The sequence below is a fragment of the Cornus florida genome, unplaced genomic scaffold, assembly GCF_030987335.1.
Source record: "Cornus florida cultivar Cherokee Brave unplaced genomic scaffold, ASM3098733v1 CherokeeBrave_3.0.0_Hap2_Chr09, whole genome shotgun sequence".
Taxonomy (NCBI): Eukaryota; Viridiplantae; Streptophyta; class Magnoliopsida; order Cornales; family Cornaceae; genus Cornus; species Cornus florida.
Genome location: NW_026775579.1, coordinates 5,092,491 through 5,119,083, shown reverse-complemented (window position 1 = coordinate 5,119,083; position 26,593 = coordinate 5,092,491).

The window sequence follows — 26,593 nt, the reverse complement described above, 5'->3', positions numbered from 1 at the left end:
ACCACTTAGAATGAAGATACATGAAGTCAAAAACCAACTCCAAACACAAAAAGTGAGGTTATGCCAACAAAGTGACAAACGGGGAAAAGACAAAATAAGGAAAAGGACGAAAAGTGAATAGTGTCGAAAAACTAAAAATGTGGAAATGACTTGGTTCTTAAAAGAAATTTTCAATCCAAATGAAAGAGTCTTGGAAACCATTTCTAAGCACTCGAGACGACACTAAATGATGAGAAACTGAACTAAGAAAAGAAATTTCAACGAAAAAATTCATCTGTAAAATTTTGAGGAAAAAGGAAAGGAATGAAATGACCGAGTCATTACATATATAATAGCATAATGACAAATTATTTTTATAGTAAATAGCTATGTTTGTAAATCGAGCAATCAATTTTCCCGAAATCTGATTGCAAGATTACTTGGTATCAAGCCACCACTAAAGCAAAAAAAAAAAAAGTTAGCAACAATAATAAATAAATAAAAGAAACTTAAATTGATTATCGTGTGGAGTTTTCAAAGCTATTATTTCCACACCAATGTACAATCCACAACCCCAAATATGGTATATACAAAAAAGGTAATAATAAATAATAAAATAGAATAAAAGATAAAATAAGAAAGAAAAATACAATATGAACATGATGGATTGTCACTTATCCCACCATCCGAAGATGGGATTATATATATATATATACACACACACATATATATATATATATATGTATATATATGTATAAATATGTATATAAATAAAAGAAAAATAAAGAAAATTGAACTACATTTGACCCGATCCTCACTATTTATATGATGAGGTATGTAGGCAGCCTAGCTAATTCCTAGGTTCGGTCACAATATTTTCTAAATCATCATTTGTCGATAATATTCATTTTAAAATTATCCTTTGTCAAGAACTCTTCAAAACATGTTTCAAACTCAAAACTTAGAAATGCAATATAGAAATAAGGTAACCGCATTCCACGGGTGTCATGAGGTGCCTAACACCTTTCTCATGCATAATCAAACCCCCGAACCCATTAATCTGGTTTTTGTAGATTAAAATGGAAGTCAAATAATAATATTTAAATACTTTCTAAAGTCTTTATACATCCTAGGGTGACCTAGCATACCAAAATCCTATGCTAGGTGGCGACTCCAAAATAAATAATAATTTGACCATAGTCACTCCGTCGCATTAAACCCACTTTTTTGACCCATGAGTGTTTAACATAACTCCTTATAGAGGTTGGGAAAAATCTGGGTGCGACAACTGGTGACTCCACTGGGGACAAGTATATGCTTAAGCGGGTTTAAGCCTTAAAACATTTCTATATTGCATTCCTTTTATGGCATCATATTGCATTTTAATTAAATTTATAATAATATGATATTATTCATTTTTCCACAAGGTGTTTAACATAATACTTTGTCACATATTATTAATATGTTTATTTCATATTTCACAAGGGCAAACTAAAAGAGAAAATCTCAAGAATATTATTTGTGTTCATATTATTGCATTTTAATTTTTCTTAAATATTATTGAATTATTTTTATGCTTTAAATAATTATTATATTATTATAAAAACATGTTTTCCTCCCTTTTAATTGGACACACTACACTCATTTTGCATTAATTGGACACATTATACTCATTTTGCATTGCAAAACCCTATTTAAACTTCTAAGTTAGATAGAGGGGGTATGTATGCTGGTAGTCCATTGGACACTGGTGTATTCTAGATGCAATGGTAGTGTAGCAGAACTTCCCTCGCTCGAATCACCAACCCAAGATGGACCCACTTTCACTTCCTCGGGGAGAAGGAAAGTGACCAGAGGTTTGAAGATTCGAGGACCAAGCCTTGTTAGGTTGCATTAGCAAACCATGAACCTCATGCTGCATATAGTATAAATGGTCCATTTTAGGACACTAAAAGGGAGGGATATCTTGTTATCTAACTAACCTCTTATTTTATCTTTATTTGTCATGCATATTTTAATAGTCATACATATTGTAGGTACCCCATAAATTAGAGGGATAGGTCTTCAACAAGTAAAAAGATTTCAAGAAAAGAATGTCTGAACACCAATTCCCATTTTTGACAAATGTACCCCATCCCCCTTTACGTAAAAGTTCAAGTTCAATGTGTTATTTCCCTGTATTCCAATTTCAAGGTTGTAATCTAAGCCCCTAACTGGGGCAGTTTTTACGAGTTTTTATCTCCTATAATACTATGCAAAAGCTTTCATCCAAGGAGAAGGCCCATCCATCTAACTTTTATATTTCATATTTAGAGTTCCTTCGTAAAGGAAAACTATCATTAAGGCATACATTGCATAAAGAAAATAGTTTTCAGTAATATTAAATCATTTTCCTTTTCCTTTCTCTTATTCGAAAGGTTAATAAGCTAACAACATTACTCCAAAGAAGCAGCTATATTTTATTTTGCAGTCTAATACTTAACAAAGGCTATGTACTTTTGCAAGTATTCAATCCAACAAGACATGCACTGACCATGGAGTCAAACAAGAAGCTTTCAACAAAATATCACAGGATCTTGTTAAACTATCCATCATTGCCTAAGAATTTTTCAATTCACTAAACAGCTAAAAGCATCCCTCCTATGGTGGTTTAAAGATAAGCTTCTCTTAATCCGTAAATGGAAGGATCCTAGAGTTCAAGAAGACAAGCCTTATCCTAATGAAGATGATATCAGCCTCAAGATTCATAGACTCGAGGAAGCGGTCAAGTCCATTGAGGGCATTGGTTACCTAAACCTTTGGCTCGTCTCCAATGACAAGTTGTATGCTGAGTTCGGAATCGCAAACTTCAAAAAGTATCCGTAAACTCATCTAAAAGTTTAATGTGATATCATTTAACGACATCCACATCATCAATAAGGCAAGAAATATTGGTAGAATCACGTTCAAACTGGACTGAGAGACTTTCTAATATGAACCTCGAAGCTCTTTTTAAGGTAGATGATCTCACAACTCACGTTTCTACTCCTTCATAGACAAAACACAAGCCAAGCAAGTCGGAATTTATATCCTTGCTCAAGTTTAAATAGCTTTGGTAAAAGGAGAAAGCCCCGCGACTTTCTTCTGAGCATTTACTTTTAACACAATATTATATATATATATGTGTGTGTGTGTGTGTGTGTGCGCTAAATAATTTGAGTAAAACTTTAATTTTGTTAAAGAATTTTTATAAAGCTCCAATTTTATCGATATTATATAATTAATATCCCTCATTAAAAAAAAAAAAAAATCTAAACTCTATTTTCAAGGCTATTAAGCATTTTCTTTTAGCACAATATCATGTTTTAGTATTTATGCTTTAATAAGTTTTGTAAAACTTCAATTTGGATAAAAGGCTTTGGAAAGCTCTAATTTTGAAAAAAAAAATATCTAACTATATTTTCAGAACTCTTAAGTAATTACTTTTAGCGCAATATTATGACGGCCCAAGTTTTGTAACCTGGTGTATCAGTGATGACCCAAAAGTTGACCCAGTAACGGGCCTGAAATGCGGAAGCGAAAGATAAAACCAAAGTCTTTAGATATGTAAATCATCTCTAAGACACTAGAGTGACCTTCCATGAAGTCACGTAACTCAAAGAAATAACCGAAAGCAAGAGCTAGAATGAAAAGGGTCAAATGGTACCCTATGGCACCAATGATAACCAAAGGAACAAGATCTAGTTCAAACTAGACCACGTATAACATTAGATGGCTCAAATAAGAAAAACAAGGTCCTATGGGAACAAACAAACGGAGTTAGCCTATCTAGGAAACAAACCAAACAAAACCCACAAGGCAGCATCATTTCGGTTGTTCGAAATGATGCTTCGGTTGACTGAAGTGAGCCTAGAAAAGAAAATTAATGAGCCTTCATTTCGGTCGACCGAAATGACAAACCAGTCGACCGGTTTATGGCTCAGAATGAAAATTAGCTACTAGAATTGAACTTTTACTGTGCACATTAAATTGAACATGGAACCGATCGGCCGAAACAAGCCACCGGTCGACCGAAATAGGTTAAAAATGTGAAGAATGAGCTTGTTATGCACAAAAACTGAAAAGAGCCCTTAAGTCTCATTTGAATCCCCCATAGCATGATCAAATTGTATTATATGTTATTGTGTGATAATGTGTACATATACGCAAGTGTAAAATGGCATTTTAAATACGCTACAATGGCCCATGGCCTTATTACAATTCATTTACAAAATTTGACATGCCAAGCCCCCAAGTTGGAAAAAAAATTACATTTCAAAGGCAAAACTCAAGCATGCCAACACTTGCATGTGAACAAGAATACATTTCAAGGAATGTCGAATCTACAATTCACCCAAGGCAAATACAAATCCCCAAATCTTAAATCATATACCTGAAAAATAACCCCGGTAACTTTGGGGTGAGTAACATAAAGCTACTCGTAGGGAATGAGCATGCATCGACCTAACTTTTTACAAGGTTTTCACCTTAACGTGAAACAATTCAAAGGAATCATGCCACCTAACGTCTATGTTAAGAGTGGGACTAAGGGATCATCTCAAGCTACTCATGCAATTGAAATGAACTATGGCATACAAGTATACATGCTTAAGTATACTAAATAATGTCCAAGCATGTTATACGACATACAAGCATACATTTTCAAGTATTTTAAACCATATTAAAACAAGTTATGCAATGTTTAAGCATATCTACACAAGTATACATTTAATATGGAAAACTCGTAAATCAAGTACACAACCACAAGTATACTAAACTAATAGGATTGCGCATGTGACAAGTATGCATAGCACAAGTATACTTAATGAAAATTTTAACTCATGGAACAAGTATATGTGACGGCCCTGGTTTTTTAGGTCAGTGCATCCTGTGATGAACCGAAGATTGACCCGATAACGGATCCAGATGCAGAAGCAAGAAATAAAACAACGGTCTTCCAAGGCACAACACGCCTCTAAGACACTTTGATAACCTTCCATGAGGTCGTGGAACTTAATGAGAACTAACACGGAAGCAAAAGATCAGAAATATGACAAGTAAGCCCCCAGGGCAAAATAGTCATTTTGTAAAAATATGGATTTAGGTGCTACCGAGCACACCACTAGAAAGACAATGAAAAACTAATTATGATGGACTTAAGAATCGCATGATTCGGAGTTCGGAAGAAGAAGAAACGGCAAAACAAAGAAAAATAGACATATAAAGCAAAAAGGGTAAACTGGTAATTATTCAAAAATATCTAGGCATAATTGAGCACACCGTTGAATAGACGACAAAAAATTAGTCAAGTTTAAAAACAAAAAAATGTCACGGCGGCCAGACGAGGGTCATGACAGCTACAGTGCTGCCGACCCACTACTGCTACAACTGATAGTGAAAACGGGCATCTAACCGGACTTTTTTTGGAAAAACTCAAAGAAGAAACCCCCCCTAAAATCAAGTTTTCTACCTGGTGACACTAATTGAAACAAAAAAAAATGCATTGTAAAATGCCCAGAATGCCCCCAAGAAAATCAAGTCAAAAGGGTAAAAGTCCGTCTGAGCTGCTACCAAAGGAAAGGAAATGGGGCTTCGGGAGGTTTTTAAATTGTCTAAATTAAAAATGCAATCTTAAAATACACCCACAAGACCCCCGGAAGTTTTGAATCGGTCGACACATTTTTTTAAAAAAAAGTCGATGAATTACCAAGTACTAAAATCTCAAGTTTTAAAACAAATTTGTAAACTTTAGAATTAATGGCCCTTGGCCTCATGTCATACATACCAATTAAGCATTCAAAAAGTGTACTTAGGTACACATTACATATTTCTAGGCAAAAATAACATTTTACAACTAAAAGATGCTACATGCTAACACTTGCATGTTTTTCAAAATACATCAAAATACTTCAAGGTATCAAGATAACTTAGGGATATGATGCATCCCAAAACAAAGTTTCTTTACTTGCAAAATAACCCAACAACTAGGGTGAGTAATCAAGTTACTTGTAGGATGTGGTGCATGTGCATACCCTATAGTTTCAAGTATAATGTGAACTAAACATAGACCATCACAAGGGTGCATTCCACCTAATGTCTATGTTTCCATGGTACTCTAAGGGATCATCTCAAGCTACACAAATATTTGAAATGATAAACACATAGCATCCAAGTATGCATAAACAAGTACTCTAACCGCATTTAAACTAAGATTACCAAATCACAAGCTTCAAGAAATCCATGATTTACAATTTGGAAAGTAATGCGAAATCAAATAATAGAAAGACTAGGATATGTGGCTACGAGACCATACAAGTTATTTCGGGTAATTACGACCCACAAGATACACCCTAGTGCGCACTATGACTTAGGAAAATTCTTACCCTCCGTACTAGAGCCAAACCCTAGCCATCAAACATTTCATATCCTTACAAGCTTTCAAAAAATCAACAAGTCCATGACACTTATATAATCTCAATGCATGAAACTACCTACCAAGCACAAATAGAGTGAAACCACACAAACCATGCCCTAAGGTTGCATGTCTAAAGTGGCAAGCTAATGATACTGCACATTATGCTACATGAATTTAATATTAATGTAGACCACAATTACTAACCATGCACTATAGTAATTTACCTATAAGTAATTACAAGAGCTACATACAAGATTTTCATATTAGACTTTCAATAAAATTTTCATTGTTTAACACATAAGTGCATTTTAAGATATTCACAATAAACCCTCAACGGAATCACAAGTACTATGCAAATCATTAAACAATAACCTACCTATACAATTTAATAGTCATATACATGCTTTAATCTACAAATCCTAAGTCAAGCATATAAAATCTCTATTTACATACAGGTACAAGAATTTAAAAGTCATGTAATCAATATATATTAAGCTCCAATATATATAAAACCCAGAAAGGATAAACATATAACCACCCCTACCTCAGTAGAGAATTGAATCTCTATAATCCAAAGTAACCAAGCTTAAAATGGTAAACTAATCTAGGGTTTTGTAGAGGAGAGTGAGAAGAAGCTAAAGTACTCCAAGCTTTAGGTTCTAAGATGAGTGGAAGGAGGCCAAAATGAAGCTTAAAGCTCTAAACTAAGCTTTGCTTCAATGGTGGCTAGGTTGGGGTTTAAGAGGAAAGAGATAAAATGAAATTAAAACACAAACCCTAAACTAAATGTGGTGGGATTCTCCACTCACTATGTGCTCTTGCACTACCTTTCACACACACACAAATGCAAGACAAAATATGGTGCCTACACTTGTTACCATCCTAAGTAATCATCCAAGGCTTGATATTAAGCCTACACTTGTCACTAATCCATGGCTCCTTCCTAGACTTAATCCTAAGCTTACACTTGTCAACCATCCAAGCCAACAAGCGCTCCAATCCTAAGCCAACAAGTGGGTGAACCTCCACCCTCCATGTGTTACAAGATTATGCTTCCAAGTCTTTCCACCCCAATGCCAGCAAGTGGCACCATAGGAGTGTGACACTTGTCACACTTTCCAAAAATTGCGAAAAGGTTATTTTCCAAAATATCTCCCAAATTAAATTGTAAAATGGTCCCTAAGACGAAAAATAATTACTTTACTTAATTACACTAAAACCCCAAAAGTCAAGAATATTTCAAAAGAAATTATGCATCTATATCCTTTACAAGAAAAGTAAACATTTAGCATACTTTTCTACAAAAGTAAAAATATGCATACCATGGAAATTAAATATCATGGATGCATGCAAAGCTGGAATCAAATCCGAGCACAAAAAATGAGGTTATACAAGGAAAAATGATAAATGGGAAAAAGACGAAATAAGGAAAAAGACGAAAAAAAGAAATTACCAAAAAATAAAAAGAAGAAAAATGACCGGGTCATTACAATATACAAGTTCAAGTATACTAAATAGGATTCAAATATCCACAGTAAGCATCACTTCTCAAGCTACAAGTAATCCATGACTAACAACTTGAAATTTAAGGCGAAAACAAATAGTGGAAAGACTAGGACATGCGGTCACTAGACCAAGCAAGTATTTTCGGGTAATTACGACCCACAAGGTACCACCTAGTGCGCACTTATGACTTAGAAGACACTGTCTCCGTACTAGAGCCAAACCCTAGCCATCACATAAATTATGTCTTCACAAGCTTTCCAAAATCAATAAGTTCGAAACTTATACAAAATCAATGCAAGTCACCATATTCCATGCACAAGTAAGGTTAAATCCACACAAACCATATCCTAGAATTCAAGTCTAAATAGCATATAATAAGTCAAGTCTTCAATATGCAATTATTTACAAAACAAGAATATTTTACAACAATTGAGCCACATTACCATCCTAAGCCATAAGTACTAAATAAGCTTCAATTTAGTAACTAGCTTCAAAGCTAAACAATTGTAATATTCTAACAAGCTATATACCTACACAAGATATATTTAAATAAGTTATGCAAGTCAATGATATTCTATATCATGCTAAGTCTAATTACCATTTCGAGATGTCACAAGTACTAATTCTACATCTAATTAGTAATATGCTCGCAAGGTAATCAATTGCACTACATTTCATGAGATTATCACCCTAAAATGAAAAGTCTCTAGATTTCAAATCAATTCTAAATAGACTCAAATTAATACATGTTAAAGGACATGGCACGGTCTTCAAATATATTGCCTCCAACATCAATTTAAGTGACTACAACACTTAAAAAAAATTAATTAAGCTAATTAATCAAATTTTCTCTAGATTTTCAAACAATTCCAAATGTCCTCAGCTTAACATAGGTTAAAGAACTCACCAAGGCCTACTTTAATATCACATTACAAGTTGATTTCCTACTTGTTTCAACTATGTGAATTAATCTTTCACAAAAGATAAATATTAAATAAAATATGCAATTCTTATTCAAATGCTCCCAATTTAATATATGTTGATAATCATACCAAGGCCTAATTTGCTAGCATGCTACAATTTAATTCCAAGTTATACACAACCATATGAATTAAATCTTAAACATAGAAAATAATTAAATTAAATTCTAAAACTTGTACAAACACATGCTCACAAGTTATAAATGCTTATAAAACAATCAATATAACTCAAATATAAACCAATGACATCCCCTACCTCAATTTGAGATGAAAATCTCAAAAGCCACCAAAATGAAACCGCTTCGAATCCGACGATACTTCGAGGTTTTGTCCGGGACAACACGGTGATCATTAAACCCCAAGGAAGCCATACCAAAATCCAAACTTGACTTTAAACCCGAACTTAAAAAATGGCCAAAAATGGATTCTAATAAGGGGGAAAGGAAGGCCTAGTCAAGGCCTTCGATAAACGTTAAGGAATGATGGCAAAATACCTAAGGGAAGAAGGTTAAAATGAGAGAAGAAGAGTGGCAGCCCCCCTTAGGCTACCATGGTAGCTGCACTAAGATCCAGAATGAAAATATCTTCCAAAAATATTTTCTTAAAAACCCATGAAATAAAATATCTCCAAAAGATATTTATGAAAAATACACCAAGAAAGAAAATATTTCTGAAGAACTTTGCATCCATGCCCCTATGGACACCGGGACCAACCAGAGTACTTTCCTACAAAAGTAAAGATACGTATTTCGTGAAAACCACTTAAGATGGAGGTAGTTGAAGTCAAAACCTAACTTCAAGCACAAAAAGTGAGGTTATGCCAACAAAGTGACAAACGGGGAAAAGACAAAATAAGGAAAAAGACGAAAAGTGAATAGTGTCGAAAAATGAAAAATGTGGAAATGACGCGGTCCTTTAAGGAAGTTGTCAATTCGAAGGAAAGAGTCTCAGAAACCATTTCCGAGCACTCGAGATGACACTAAGTGACGAGAAACTGAACTCAGAAAAGAAATTTTAATGAAAACAATTCATCTGTAAAATTCTGAGTAAAAAGGAAAGGAAGGAAATGACCGGGTTATTACAACCAACCCTCCTTAAAGAGATTTTGTCCCCAAAATCAGGAACACTCCCAGAAGAACTGAACAAGGACCATACACAAGGTCACACCAAGGAACAGATTATAAAGTACCCAAGGACAACTCCAAAGGTCTTAAGATTAATGAAGAGACACGAAACCGCGAATAGTGAGACACCTCTCCAAACGTATTGACATGCAACCTATTGTCAATCACCCAAAGGAGACCAAGGCAACCACACGTCGTAATAAGGAACACAACTAAAAGCAACATGGTAACATGAATGGTGATTAAAACCCGCCCACAACGTACCCAAGGTGCGGTAGCATCAACAGCATCAAGTGCCCGCCTACACTCACATTACTAGCTAGGTAATGCAAGGTAGCATCGACGACAACTAGCATTCGCCCACCACACACCACTTGTACATTAGCTTGACAGTAAAAAGCCCTAATTCATCACCTACCCCTAACAAGCTTACTCGTGAAACCTATTGATACAAATGACATCAATGTCAAATAATCATTACCAAAAGCACCACAGAAACCAGGCATTTCGTGAGAGTTGCGATATAGTCCAAAATGTCAGGCCTGACCATTCTGGCTAATCTAAAACTCTGACAATAATGTCATAGGCACCGCTATACTTAAGGCCTTAAATCCTCAATACTGGAAAAACTAACAACCCCAAGTCTCCAAACACCATTGTCAACCACACCAGTCATGAATCCAAAGCCTGACAAGTCTATGCCCTCAAGCCAATGGATCAAACTTTACAAATCAACAACATCATCATCATCCTAGGCACAATGACTCCTAACAAGATAATGCACCCAAAATCCTCCACGTCATCCTAAAGCTGACCTACTACAAGGCTACGTCTAGGAATCAAGACATCAGATCAAGCTCACATATACAATCCCGACAACCAAGGTCATATAAAAGATATAAACTAATAAGGTAGTTAGTCATGAAACATATATATACATATATATATGCAAGTATACATTAACAAGTATACTAAGAAATATCGAAATGGAAACACAATATATACATGTACAAGTATACATCCATAGGTATACTAAGCAGTACTAAGTCTTTGGTAGATAAGTATACAGGTTGAAGTATACTAAACTAAAATGAACTGAAATATACAACGTGCAAGCACATTAAGTACAAGTATACTAAATGTATATGAAATCCTATAAACAATTTCACAGAAACCATATCGCACCATATAACTAAACACATACTGTACAAGGGCAATTAAATATGCTACCTATCACATTGGGGTCAAGCATCAAACACGCTACACGTCACCTATGACACTAGTATGACAAATAGATATAGTAAATGAAAAACACATCATCTATATCATTACATAACTACCAAATAGTCACATCCCTTAACATGTTTCTAAGGCATGCTCAAAATAACAAGGCATATAAACATGTAAGAATGACTATGCAAATAACAATCCCACAAAAATAAAAGCAAGAAGGGATGAAATGCCTCTCAAAAGGACAAACTCACTGGAAGTGAATCCTAAAAACCCGGATGAGTCAAATCCTTCACTGCGAGGAAATGAATCATCGCCTAGAATGAACACTAAGGTCCCTGAAATAAAGAGTCTACAAGTCTTTCCCAAGACTGGCTCAAACATAAGAGGGAATCCTAATGCCACACAAAATAAACAATGATATAATGGACAGTACCAATACTAACCGTTACGAAACACCAATAAGAGAACTCAACTCAAGATGTCGATAAGTTCGATGAGAACTTTATAGGATCTTATCGGAACCCTAAACTCAAAATCCCAGGTCTCCAAGAATGAGGGAGAGTAATTAATTGCACCAATGTAATTAATTACACGACACCACTCACACCCCAACCTTAGCTCATAAGAGTTGTCCAAGGCAAGACAAGAAGAGATCTTAGGTTAGCAAACCTATCAAATCCCTAACCAACACTCTAAAAAGAAAGGACACGAGAACCTCACCATTGAGGCTCACGAAAACAAACCTCCCAATCCGCAAGGAAGGACTTGAGTCAATCTGACTCATCGTCCCATGAAGCTAGAAACACGACCCCAGTGACGTCATCCCATCGAGGTGACCACAAAACTTCAAAAGATGATACCAACACCCCAAACACTCCCCAACCACGTCATGAAACCACGAAGGAAGAAGGAAATGAAACGGTGCCTCCCTAGCCCACATCTCATTCCACCAAACAAGGACTACGATCCTACGCTCACATGACCCTTACTCACATCAACCGTTAGACTATGGTCTTGAAACACCCAAACCAACAAAACAAATAAAAAGGTTCCTGACAGGGGGTCCTTACAGAATAATTTCTCCTTCCCAAAGAAGAAATTCCGCAAAATAAGAATGTATCTGAGGGATACAACAGACTCCAAGAGACAATGCCCTAGCATCAATCTTTACCAACTAAGCTGGGATGACCCGCAATGCCTAAACAAGACATAGAAATAAACAGCTAATAAGTAACATAGCAATGGACTACATACTCACACAAGTAGTAAGGTCACATAAGGCATGTCAATGTATGCACCATATAGTCATGCTAGGAATAACAAGCACATGCAATACGCAAAAGTAAATAAGCATAACCCTCATACTAAGCAGACAAGCTTAAATCAATATGCTAATACAAACAAGCACATACAATGTACTGAAGCCAATAAACATATAAGTATATACAATGTACTGAGACAGACGAGCATATACTATATGCTAAGATAACAAGTATACACCATGTGCTAAGGCAAATGAGCATATATCATACGCTAAGACAGTCAAGGTAAGCTTCTAAACAAGTTACCACATAAGCAAACAGACATGTTATCAGATCAAGACATGTTATCAAGAAGCATTTAAACACATAGAGTATGGTAACACAAGCATGATATGCACCGCAAAACCCGTCGTCCTAAGGTTTTCAAACCTAGAAGCTCTGATACCACTTGTGACTGCCCAAGTTTTGCAACCTGGTGCGTTAGTGATGACCCAAAAGTTAACCCGGTAACGGGTACGAAATGCAGAAGCGAAAGACAAAACCAAAGTCTCTAGAGATATAAATCATCTCTAAGACACTAGAGTGACGTTCCATGAAGTCACGAAACTCAAAGAAATAACCGAAAGTGAGAGCTAGAATGAAAAGGGTCAAATGGTACCCTATGGCGCCAATGACAACCAAAGGAACAAGATCTAGTTTAAACTAGACCACGTATACCATTAGATGGCTCAAACAAGAAAAATAAGGTCCTGTAGGAACAAACAAACGGAGTTAGCCTATCTAGGCAACAAACCAAACAAAACCCATAAGGTAGCATCATTTCGGAAGACCGAAATGATACTTCGGTCGACCAAAGTGAGCCCAGAAAAGAAAATAAATGAGCCTTCATTTCGATCGAGTAAAATGACAAACCAGTCAACTGGTTTATGGCTCAGAATGGAAATTGGCTACTGGAATTGAACTTTTACTGTGCACATTAAATTGAACATGGAACCGGTTATGATAAGTGCCGAATATTGCATATTCAAGCGCCCTTATTTGAATTAGTTAAGTCCATTAGTTGGTTATACTGCATATATTAGTTTTATTTGCATGCTTTTGTCGATTTTCAGGTTGGTTCCCCAAAGAAAGTTAAAAGTGATCCTTTGATAAGTTTTTGAAGATCAAAGTGCACCGTTGCCGGGAACCGTCATTTTAGCCATGTCAAGTGATCCATGGAACTTATGACGCTCTATGTGCAGTGTTCAAGGAAGAAGAGTTGCGTCAACAGTCCACGCAAAAGAGGTTCAAGAGCAAAAATTCAGAGTAAAAGCCCAGAATATATGGGCGCCCGCTTAGAAAATACGGGCACCCGCCCAATTAACCAGAGGCGCCGTGCTCATGCGAGCAGAACCGCGGGTGCCTACCAAAAGTGCCAGAAGCCTCGTGAACCCGTGGGTGCCCGCCAATTTGCAGACAAGTGGGCATGGTTTGCATTGTTTCATTCAAGGCTATCCCCTTGACCCATTTGTCTGGTTCTGCACTCTCCTAGGGATTATGGACCACAAAATTGGAGTGGTTAGGAGTTTATGGTGGCAAATAAAAGGCTAAGAGGGTTGTATTATGCATATCTCACATTTTTGTAAGTTTTAGAAAGAGAAATATTGGGTTTTTGAGTGTGTTGGCTGTTCTTGAGCTCTAGCTGCAAAAATAGAAGAGTTCTTCATCATTTCTTCTTCCTCTATTGCTCCTATAGGTAACTAACTCCTTTTTTAGGGAGGTAATGAAGCCCTACTTTGTAAGCATGCTCTAGTTTTTGGTTTATTTAGGGGGAATGATGTATATATATGGTTATTCCATAATCTAGAGCATTTATTTTAATGTAATGAATTCTAATCTCTATAAATGATTATGTTCAAGCTATTGTCTTGTCTTAGATTATAATTTCTCATGATTGTATGGCTTGCTTCTTCATAGTAACAATGAAAATAAGATTGTGGAATGGTTTTAATGGTATGATGTTTAGGAAGGTTGATAGTCTATAGCTTAGGGCCTTCCTTTGATAGACTATTCTTAATTTCTAACTTTATCTGCTTTTATCATTTGATTAAGGGCTTGATAATCTCTAGCTTAGTGAGCATGTCTAAGGCTACACCCTAGTTTAGGTAGTCAAAGCATGTAAATCCTGGATAGGTTATTCTTGCCTATTGATTTTATGAATTTCTTAAAGGTAATGTAGTAATTTTGTGACGTTGCATTCCATGGTCATATATATATGTTGTTTGTAATGACCCGGTCATTTCCTTCCTTTCCTTTTTCCTTAAAGTTTTATGAATGAATTTTTTTCGTTGAAATTTCTTTTCTGAGTTCAGTTTCTTGTCACTTAGTGTCGTCTCGAGTACTCAGAAATTATTTCTGAGACTCTTTCCTTTGGATTCACAACTTCCTTTAAGGACCGAGTCATTTCCACATTTTTCGTTTTTCGATACTATTCATTTTTTGTCCTTTTCCCTATTTTGTCTTTTCCCCAATTGTCACTTTGTTGGCATAACCTCACTTTTTGTGTTCGGAGTTGGTTTTTAACTTCATGTATCTTCATTCTAAGTGGTTTTCACGAAATACGCATCTTTACTTTTGTAGGAAAGTACTCTGGTTGTTCCCGGTATCCATAGGGGCATGGATGCAAAGTTCTTCAGAAACATTTTTGTTTCTTGGGGTATTTTTCGTAAATGTCTTTTGAATATATTTTATTTCAGGGGTTTTAAAGAAAATATTTTTGGCAGATATTTTCATTCTGGGTCATTAGTGCTGTTTTCACTTTTTAGAAGGGCTATTGTACAATTAATGAAAGTTATTGCAAAAATGCCTCGTTTTGAGCTTGGATCCTTTTATAGGATTCATTTTCACTTTTCGTCAAGTCGTGTGCTCTTAGAATTTCCTTCTGCTTGTTTTCCCCCAGTTTCAGGGTTTCTGGCCCCGGTTGCCGCCGAACTTGTTCGGGGCGTATCTTCCTGCACGGGACTCGATTTTTGACGTCGTTTCATTCGTTGTTCACATTTTCTCATCTTAGTTCTTTTTTGTTCATAAAGTTTTGCCATTTGAGCATGTTTGCTCAAATTCCACGCGGGGCCCTTTCGGGGCCCTTTTAGGATTTTTCCTATAAATAGAATGTCTTAAAGTGAAAAGGCACTTTTTCCATCATCTTCCTCCCTCTTTGGTTGGCAGCCATGGGAGCTCCTTGGGCTGCCACCTTTTCTTCTTCTCCTCCACTTGATTTTCTTAGTAGAAAGTCTTCGGCTTTAACATTTATCGTAGGCCTCGACGTGCTCTACCTTTCCCTCTTATTAGAACCCATTTTTGGCCAAATTTGGAGCTCGGGTTTGAAGTCAAGTTGTGATTTTGATGGGGCTTCCTTGGGATTCTTGTTCATCATGTTGTCCCCGTCAAAACCCCGAAGTATCGTCGAATTCAAAGCACTTTTCTTTCTATGGGGATTTGAGATTTTCATCACAAATTGAGATAGGGGGTGTCTTAAGTTTATATTCATGTTGTATTGATTGTTATATAATCATATACAACTTGTAAGCATACCTTTGTTCAAGTTTTAGAATTTAATTTAAGTAATTTCTATATTTAAGATTTAATTCATATGGTTGTGTATAACTTGGAATTAAATTGTGGCATACTAGTAAATTAGGCTTTAGTATGTTTATCAACATATATTAAATTGGGAGCATTTGAATAAGAATTACAAATTTTATTTAATATTTATCTTTTATGAAAGTTTAATTCACATAGTTGTATCAAGCTTGAAATCAACTTGTAATGTGGTATTTAAGTAGGCCTTGGTGAGTTATTTAACATATGTTAATTTAAGGATATTTGGAGTTGTTTAAAAATTTAGAGAAAATTACTTAATTAGCTTAATTAATTTTATTTTAAGTGTTGTAGTCACTTAAATTGATTTTAGGTAGAATATATGTGAAGACCATGTTATGTCCTTTCATATATATTAATTTGAGCCTAATTGGAATTTATTTGAAATCTAGAGACTTTTCATGTTAGGGTGATGATCTCATGAAATGTAGTGTAATAAATTACCTTATGAGCATATTACTAATTAGATGTAGAATTAGTACTTGGGGTATCTTAAAATGGTAATTGGACTTAGCATGATATGTGATATCATTGTCTTGAATAACTTATTTAAATATATCTTGTGTAGGTATATAGTTTGTTAGAATATCACAATTGTTTACCTTAAAAACTTGTTGCTAAATTGAAGCTTATTTAGTACTTGTGGCTTAGGAGGGTAATGTGGTTCAATTGTTATAAAATATTCTTGCTTTGTGTATAAATTACATATTGAGGACATGACATGTCATATGCTATATAGACTTGAATTCTAGGACATAGTTTGTATGGATTCAACCTTACTTGTGCATGGAATGTGGTAACTTGCATTTGATTTTATATAAGTTTTGAACTTATTGATTTTGGAAGGCTTGTGGGGACATAATTTATGTGATGGCTAGGGTTTGGCTTTAGTACGTGGACAAGTGTCCTCTAAGTCACAAGTGAGCACTAGGTGGTACCTTGTAGGTCGTAATTACCCGAAAATACTTTCTTGGTCTAGCGCCGCATGTCCTAGTCTTTCCACTATTTGATTTCGCATTTAATTTCAAGTTGTTAATCATGGATTACTTGTTGCCTGAGAATTGATGCTTGCTTTGGATATTTGAATCCCATTTAGCATACTTGAACTTGTATACTTGCTCCGTGAGTTTAAATTTCATTTAGTATACTTGTGCCATGTATACTTGTCTTATGTGTAGTTTGTTTAGCTTAGTATACTAGTGTTTGTATACTTGATTTACAAGTACTCTATATATGTTGACCACTTGTATGTGTGTGTTAGATATTACTTATCTTGTTTAACATGATTTAAGGTATTTTAACATGTATGCTTGTATGTCGTATATCATGTTTTAATACGGTTTAGTGTACTTGAGCATGTGTACTTGTATGCCATAGTTCATTTCGATTGCATGAGTAGCTTAGGATGATCCCCGAGTCTCACTTGACATAGACGTTTTGTGGCATGAGCCCCTTTAACATGTTTAACCTTAAGGTGATAGAATTGTAAAATGCTAGGTCGATGCATGCTCATCTCCTACGAGTAGCTTTATGTTACTCACCCACGTAGTGGGGACATTTTTCAGGTACAGGGACCTTGATTTGGGATGCACATTATGCCATGGATGTGACAACCTAGATTTTTTTTTAAGAGTTTAAATTTAACTTTTATTCCATGATTTTTTTAGTTGTAAAAAAATTGACTATTTAATTTTTATTGGAGATTTACCCAATTGAAATTATTTAATGGGTTGATTGGATTTACCACAGTAATGGATTTTAATGGGTTTTGATTTTAGTTTTTGTATGCAATTGTGTGTGTGTGTATATATATATATATATATATTTTGCATCTTGTATGTGGAGAAGGGTTACCAGCCGAATGAGAAAAGGTTGGTTTTGGTGATTTTTTCGTAGGCCCAGTGGAGTTATTAATGGGTTTTATTACATTGATATATATATATATATATATATTGATGGTATATCTGTTGAAGCAAAATGGAGCACAGATGGAAGGATAAGGCAGCCAAATTAATGGAAAAACATAGGAATTTGGTAATGTGATTTTGGTGCGGGTCCCATTGGAAATGAAGAGTAAGGGGTTAATTGTTTTTGTTGCATTATATATATATATATTTAGTGTAGAATGAATCAAAATTGATGGCAGCGAAATGAAGAAGGAAAGAAAATTGATTTATTTATTTTTTTTTGCGTTAATGGCTTTTTCGTGGAACCCACTAGGAGACAATTGGGTTTGATTTTGTTTTATCTATATATATAAATGTTGTATGGTGTGAAAAGGTGGGCTGCCGACCAAAAGGAAAGGTGGGTTTGGTTTGGTGAGGTAATTATTGATTTTGCTTTCGCCTTTTTGCTTTTTGCTTTTTTTGACCAAGTCATGAGTATAATCTTTTTTTTTTTTGTGATGATGATAGAATATGAAAAGTAATGAAATGATTCATCTGAATATGGACGCGTGATTTGTATTGATATTTTGTGTCGGTGATATTGCCTATATATTAAGTGTTGTGTGGCATTAGGAGATCAGTTACAGAAGAGATGAATTTAAGAACAGATAAATATTGAGGAAAGTTAGAGTTACAGAGAGAGTTAAGCACAGAGCAGAGAGTTCGCCGAGTTTGACAGAGATAGTGATAATTCAGTGATGAATTTATTTTACAAAGTAGGGATTATCATACCTTGAATGGCTTGGATGATTTGTTTCAATTATTTTATTAAATGATATTTTGCTAAAATTGCATATATTTATTTTGTTTAAATATATATGTATATTTTTGTGGAACTAATTTTGCATGAAACTTCTTGAAATCCTTGTTATTGTATTCCTACTAGGACTTCCCCCGTCTCACCCCCCACAGTTTCAGGTACTGAGGATGAGCTTGGATTGATAGTTGCAGGCTTAGGTGGAAGAGTTGGTGTTAAGGATTTTATTCTATTATTTAGAGAATTTTGTATTTTTATTTTTGAGGAATTGATTTAGTATCAATTTAATTTCTTTTGGGATCCTGGGTGTCTATATTGAAGTATTTTGATTTGAATAAATCAAGGATTTTATTTAAAAAAAATTCGGGGCGTTACAATGGAACTTTCATAGACTTGAAGTATCATTTTCATGAAAATGTTGGCATGAAATCCTATTTATAGCTTTGTATGTCAAAACTTATATATTTGATTCTAATCATGTAATGTGTACATAAGTACACTCTTTTCAATGTATCTAACATGTATGAGATGACGCCATAGGCCAATGACATCTAATTTATATCCTATGTCACTTTTGACTTCATGAAATATTATGAAAATATTGAAAAATGGCAAGTCATTGGCTCACCATGTTTGCATCGGATGTCGGAATTCCATTTTTATTCTTTCATAGGGTCTCATTAATCATGCATGAAGTGTGGCCAAGGGCCAAACGGTAAACTGAAACCATTTTATAATTTTAAGTTTCAAAATTCGCTTTTTATGTGCATTTTCGCCTTTTTTGGCCTTCAGGGGGTTGGATTTTGTATTGGCCATTTTTGAGAGCCATGGACCATTCCCGTCACTAAAAAACACTAAATACGTTTGCGTGCATAATCGTTTTATCCTACAAATGCATTTAGGGTCAAATGAACACTTGGTGCAAAGTTGCATTTTTCTCGTTTTTGGCCTAGACTGATTAGGGGCGTTCTGGGCATTTCATAGCATGTTTTTTTCGTTTTCTTTTGAGATGCCGGGTAGAAAACATGATTTCAGGGGGGATTTCTTCTTCGTGTTTTTCTAGAAAATGTCGTTGAGGGCCTTGTTTTCGCTCTCTGTTCTGGTAGATTTCAAAAAGAAAAATATGTAGCAGCTTTTTGTTTTAACCCTCTTGCTCTAAACTGGTCTAGGGGCATTTCGGGAATTTCTTTTGAAAAATAAATTCCGGTCTTGACATGGTCACATAGAAAATGTGATTTTAGAGGGGTTTCTTCACAACATTTTTCCAGAAAATGTCGTCTCGCACTTGAAAACCCCGCGTCAAATCTGATTTCCTGTGCGCACTTGCACTATTTGAAAAAGTTTGTTGTAAGGGCATTTTGGGGATTTTACATCAAAAATAAATTTTTCGTTCCACATGGTCAGCTTGGAAAAATTATTTTGAGGGGGGTTTCTTCTTCGTGTTTTTCCAGAAAATATTGTTTAGTACCTCAAAACAGTACACGAATTTCAGCATTTTGCCCAGGTTACTATTCATTGCTGTCAAACACTATTCACGGCCGCGGCGACGTCAAAACTTTGTTTTGACCTTTCTCTTCCATCCGGACTCCGAATCAAGTGATTCTTGAGTCTAACTTGATTAATTTTTCGCTATCTTCCTAGTGGTGTGCTCAGTAGCACCCGATTTTATATTTTCAGAAATGACCATTTTGCCTTTGGGGCTATTTTTGTCCGATTTTCTTGTAATTCGCTTTCGCTACTTTCCTTTGAGTTCCGTGGCTTCATGGAAAGTCACGGATGTGTTTCGGGAATGATATACATTCTAGGGATGTCATTTCCATGTTAAATGACTATTTTGCCCCTGGGGGCTTATTTGTCATATTTTTGATCTTTTGCTTCCGCGTTAGTTCTCATTGAGTTCCACGACCTCATGGAAGGTCACATTAACTTCTTAGAGTCTTGTTTTCAGTTTGGCTTCTGCATTCGGATCCGTTATCGGGTCAATTTTCGGTTCATCACAGGACGCACTGGCTTGAAAAACTAAGGCCGTCACACTTTGCTAGTCCTCTCTGCCTAGATTTCTCTCCTCTTAATTTCCTTGCAACTATTGTTTTATGCACAATTTAATTCCAAGTATCAAGTGACAAACCAACAAAACTCTATACCCCTTTCATCAAATTAAAAGTAAATTTAAAGACCTTGGCTGCCATAAACTAGCAATCCCAGTGGTTCGATTTACCCGTCCAATAGCCCTATTTTACAATGATTTGTGCTATTGCTAAGGGTTGATTATTATTGATAGTCGACGAGACCCATCAATTTTTGGCGCCGTTGCCGGGGATTGCAAACGGTTTTGTAACTGCGGTTCTAGGATTAACTTTGGTTTGATTGTGAATATTGTGTTTTTATGGATATTTTCTTGTTGGTTTCGATTAAATTGTGTTTGAAGTGTTCTTGTGAGATTCTAGGTACACAAGGCTTGTCAAGGGAGAATTGAAAATATCTTAAGTCTAGAGGACTCCAGGTAAGTTTTTCAGTGTTCTAGTTTCAAAAATTCTAAATATCTTGTATGTGGTTAAATTAGAGATAGCGAAATTGTGAAGCCCTTGTCAAGGCTATTATTGTTTTACTGTGTACAAAGCATCAGTCCTTGTCGCGGCCATTTATTTTCTGTCTTATTGATAATTGAGGAAAAAAGGGAACATCGTATGTGGAGGTTATGGTGATGAATTATTGTTTTCATTGTGAAGTGTGTTGTTGATGTTTGGACGTAGGTCATTATCCTTACCAACTCTTAAATCTCCCACTGACATAAATTCCCTTGAAAGGACTCTTAGAAGAAACCTTAGGGAATCTGCAAATATAAGAGGAAATGAGCTTGAATTTAATACAATGGTTGAAAATGAAGGAAATGTCGGGAATGAGGGAATCCATATTGATAGAGCTGAAATTCTAAATATTGTTCCTATGACTCTTAGGGACCATTTCATCCCTATAACTTATGCCTCTCCTTCTTGCATAGTGATGCCAAACATCGATGCAGCCTAATATGAGATCAAATCTAGTACAATTCAAATGCTTCTTTCTTTCATGGCTTGGAACATAAGGACCCCTATAAGCAACTTGATAAGTTCCTTGAAATCTGTTCTACCATCAAGCTGAGGGGCTTCCCTGAAAATGCTCTCCATTTACATCTTCCCATTCGCCTTAAAAGATAGGGCAAAATATTGGTTGAACTCCCTTACTGCAAATTCCATCACAACATGGGCTCAATTCCAGCAAGAATTTCTAAAAAAGTACTATCCAGTGAGTAAAACCAACCTAACAAGGCATTCCATTCTTAGCTTTTCACAAAGCGATGGGGAACAACTCCATGAGACTTGGGAAAGACTACAAAATCTCCTTAGGAAATGTCCATACCGCCTAATTCCAAAATGGCAATTGGTGTAAGCTTTCTATGCTGGGTTAACAGACCCACATAGATTCATGGTTGACTCGTCATGTGGAGGGATGTTCATGTCTAAAAGTGCGGATGAGGCGTGAACCTTACTTGAGAATTTGAGTGAAAACTCATTACAACATAATTCTCGTAGTGTCCCAACCTCAACCAACACAAAGAACACCAACCTATATCAACCGAAGACAATGAAGGAAGAGTCTTCTCAAGTGGATGCCATAGCTCATAAATTCTATCAATTGATGGCACCACATCTCTCTCCTTCCTTGTCTCAGAATTCAGCCAGCGCGGTGTATGCATCATGCACTAGTCCTTTCCATCTCTCAGAAGATTGCCCCACACTAGAGCAATTTCCTAGTCCTAATCAAAAGCAGTACTACATCGAGAGACCAAAAATGAAAATGTTCTTTTTCATGTCTGCCCACCAATACTGCCGCTTCATATCCTAATACATCTTATCCCCTCCTGGATGAACAGAAAACCCAGAATGATGAGTCTCAGTCACCACATCCTTCCTCCAATCGTCAGCAGAAGGTACCACTAACCGTCCCTTGTACCTCAAACCTCTATCAACCCAACATAGTAAAATTGGACCTCCCCAGAAGTTATCTCTACAATTCTGTCAATGCACTGCTGATCCGTAAGTTGCGCCTTCAAAACTTTATGAATATTAGAAAGTGTAACTACCATATAAGCCATGAAAGTATCCAATAACTTATCCACCGTCCTCAAAGCATTCCACTCAGTAGTGAATAGAGCAAAAAGACTAGCAATGGGTCTGCGACTGAGTGCATCCGCCACCACATTCGCTTTCCCTTGATGGTTCTGTATAAAGAATTGATAGTCTTTCACAAACTCTAACCATCGGCGCTGTCTCATATTTAGCTCCCGCTGAGTGAACAAATACTGCAGAGCCTTGTGATCACTAAATAATCTGAAGGACTCACCCAATAGATAATGCCTCCAAATATGTAAGGCAAAGACTATAGCTGCCAACTCCAAATCATGTGTTGGATAATTAAGCTCATGAGGCTTAAGCTTACGAGATCCATACAAAATCGGTCGCTCCTCCTTCATCAAAACACATCCAAGACCCTTCAAAGAAGCATCTGTGTAGACAAGATACTCTATCCCGCTCTGTGGGGTAGACAAAACCGGTACAGAAGTCAACTTTGTCTTCAACTCATCAAAAGCTTTCTAACAGTGCTCATCCTACACGAACCGTACACCCTTCTTAGTCAAATGAGTGAGTGGTCCCGCTATCTTCGAGAACCCCTGGATGAACTTACGATAATATCCTGCCAATCCGAGAAAACTCTGAATCTTGGTAGGTAAAGTAGGCTGTCCCCACTTAACCACTACTGAAACCTTGGCTAGATCTACCGCCATTCCCCTTTCTGACACCACGTGACCCAGAAACTTCACCTCCCGCTGCCGAAATTCACATTTCTTGAATTTGGCAAAAAACTGGTGTTCATAAAGCGTCTGCATGACTATGCGAAGAAGTCTAGCATGATCATCCTCTGAATTTGAATAAATCAAAATGTTATCCACGAGGACAATGACAAACTGATCTAAATAAGCCTGGAAGACTTTGTTCATTAAGTCCATGAAAACTGCAGGTGCGTTAGTTAGTCCGAAAGGTATGACACGAAACTCATAAGAACCATATCTAGTGAGAAATACTGTCCTTAGAACATCCTGCTCCCGAATCCGAAGTTGATAATATCTAGAGCGCAGATCAATCTTAGAGAAGTATGTAGCTCCCTTCAACTGATCAAAAAGATCATCAATCCTGAGCAAAGGGTACTTGTTACGAATAATAACCTTGTTAACTCCCTGTAATCTATACACAGACGAAGTGAACCATCTTTCTTCTTCACAAGCAAAACCGGTGCTCCCTAGGGTGAAGTACTCCGATGAATGAAACCCAGGCTGAGTAATTGCTGAATCTGATCCCTCAGCTCTCGCATCTCCACTGGTGTCATCCTGTATGGTGCCCTAGCAATAGGCGTAGTGCCTGGAGCTAAGTCAATCACGAAGTCTATCTCGTGACTAGGTGGCAACCCTGGAGTCTCTTAAAAAATATCCAGAAAGTCCTGTCCGATTGGTATGCTATCCAATGATACAGTAATCCCCTTCTTCGTTTCCTCCTCCATATGGAATAAATATGTGCTAGTGACCTCGTTAGAACGTGGCATAACAACATCGTACATATCCTAACCAGGTATGGTAAACACAATAGACCTATCATAACAATAACTTAGGTATGGTAGTGAAATAACCAATCCATCCCAAGTTTCCCCCCATAAGTGTGCATATCTAGGACCAATAGTTTGGCTAGAAATCTGAGTCTACCAATACCTAGTGTCTCAGGCTCATCACTCTCATATAAAATGGCAGTAACTCCTAAAGGTGTAGATATACCCTGAGCTTTATTGCAAACTTGTGTTACCACTAAACTATATCCCAAATGTTCGAAATACTCTGTAGAACAAAACACGTAAAGTAAACATAATACTACAAAATCTACACACTTTTAGATTATCGTTCTATCCTGTGAATTCCTCCTTCCAAAAACAAACCTACCATATTGATTTACACAAGTTCTTTTATAAACTCCTCGGTAACTATCTCGTCTCAACACAACGTCCATACAAGCAATTATTTGTTTGCCTATCCAAAAACCAATCTCTCCATTGTGATAATCATTTATTATCGCGACAATCACATTCCAAACTAGTTTCATAAAACCATTAATGTAACAATCACTAAAATGATCTCATACAACACAAAAGAAATCAAAACCACCAGTTCACTTTATTAAGAATTTTTCCAAACCATAAACTGTCAAATGAATAATCGTAAGTTATTCTTTAACATAATACTAGCGTATGTGATTAAATCTGTACTACACTTTTACTAATACCTACTCTACTGCTAGTAATTAAAATTACTCTTAGAAGAGCATTTATCCTTGAACACCATTGCCCTCCATCTTGGATGCTCCGGTATCTCTTCCATCTTGATCTTCTTCGGGGTTTTCCTCTTCCTTTGGCTCAGCTTCGAGTACCACCAAAGTTGTGTTAGGTCCATAGTATGGTGGTCAATCTCGCACACCAGAAACCTTCCATGACTTGTACTCCAAAGCAACAACTATTGGAATCAATTCTTTGGTCTCTAATTCTGCCTTCTTGGTCGACCTTCGCAAGGGAATTGTCGGAGTAACCTTCTTCTTCCTTGGGTCCTTCTTAGCTTTCATCGAGGACCACATTCTTTTCCTAGTGCCAAACATTCTGTAATTATAGGATAAAATTGACATCAGTACGTTCTAAGCGAACCGTAAAGGAATACAATAAATCCTAAACTTAAGCTCTAATCAAGAGAATATGCTACGCGGAAGTCTTAATACGAAACACCCTAGAGACACTTGAACCTAAAGTGCTCTGATACCAACTGTGATACCCCTCGAATCCGAGACATAGGTTGATCAGGCCTAAGCCCAAACCCGAGGGAATATCAAACAATTAATATATAAACGAACGCATAATATAAAAAAAATAAAATATGAAAAAAAATAAAGCTGAAAGAATTACTAAATATAAAATCCTCCAAACTTAAAGATTTATAAAATCCAATTCTCTAAAACCTCCAAGAGTGCAACTTGGGAATCCATCTAGTGGACCCCTCAATCAAATCCCAACTAAACATAACTTAACTGGAAATAAAACCAAATCTAAAACATGGAATGAAATCCTACGTCGTCAGTAGAGTGAATGATAGTCTCTACTCAGCACGATCAAGCCTAAGACTGGAACCGTCCGATACCTGAAAAATATAAGAGTGGGTCAGGCCCACGAACAAGTTCTAATCTAACTGCAATCCATACAGTGGCCCGATACGCAGATACATCCTAGATATCTCACAATATCTATCTAGTCCATAAATACATATATATATCCACACTAAGGGACATTCACTAGACTACGAAGGGGGCCTCAACCTGAATAGAAGGCAACATGCAAAAATGTACCCAAAGGTGGGCATGAGTACCTAGACCTAACAGGGTACACCTCAACCGATCATAGCCAACTACACATCCACTGCATATATGCACCCTAACCATTGAGCCTGAGACTCAAGCTCATCTCGTGGCACCATAATCATATATTTAAAGTCCATCCAAAACCAGAGTATGTCATTCAATTGTTCATTGATTTGACTTACAATTTATAATCCAGTTAATCACTCAACTTATTCAGTTGATATGACTTAACTACTAACAATAGTTAATCCATGTG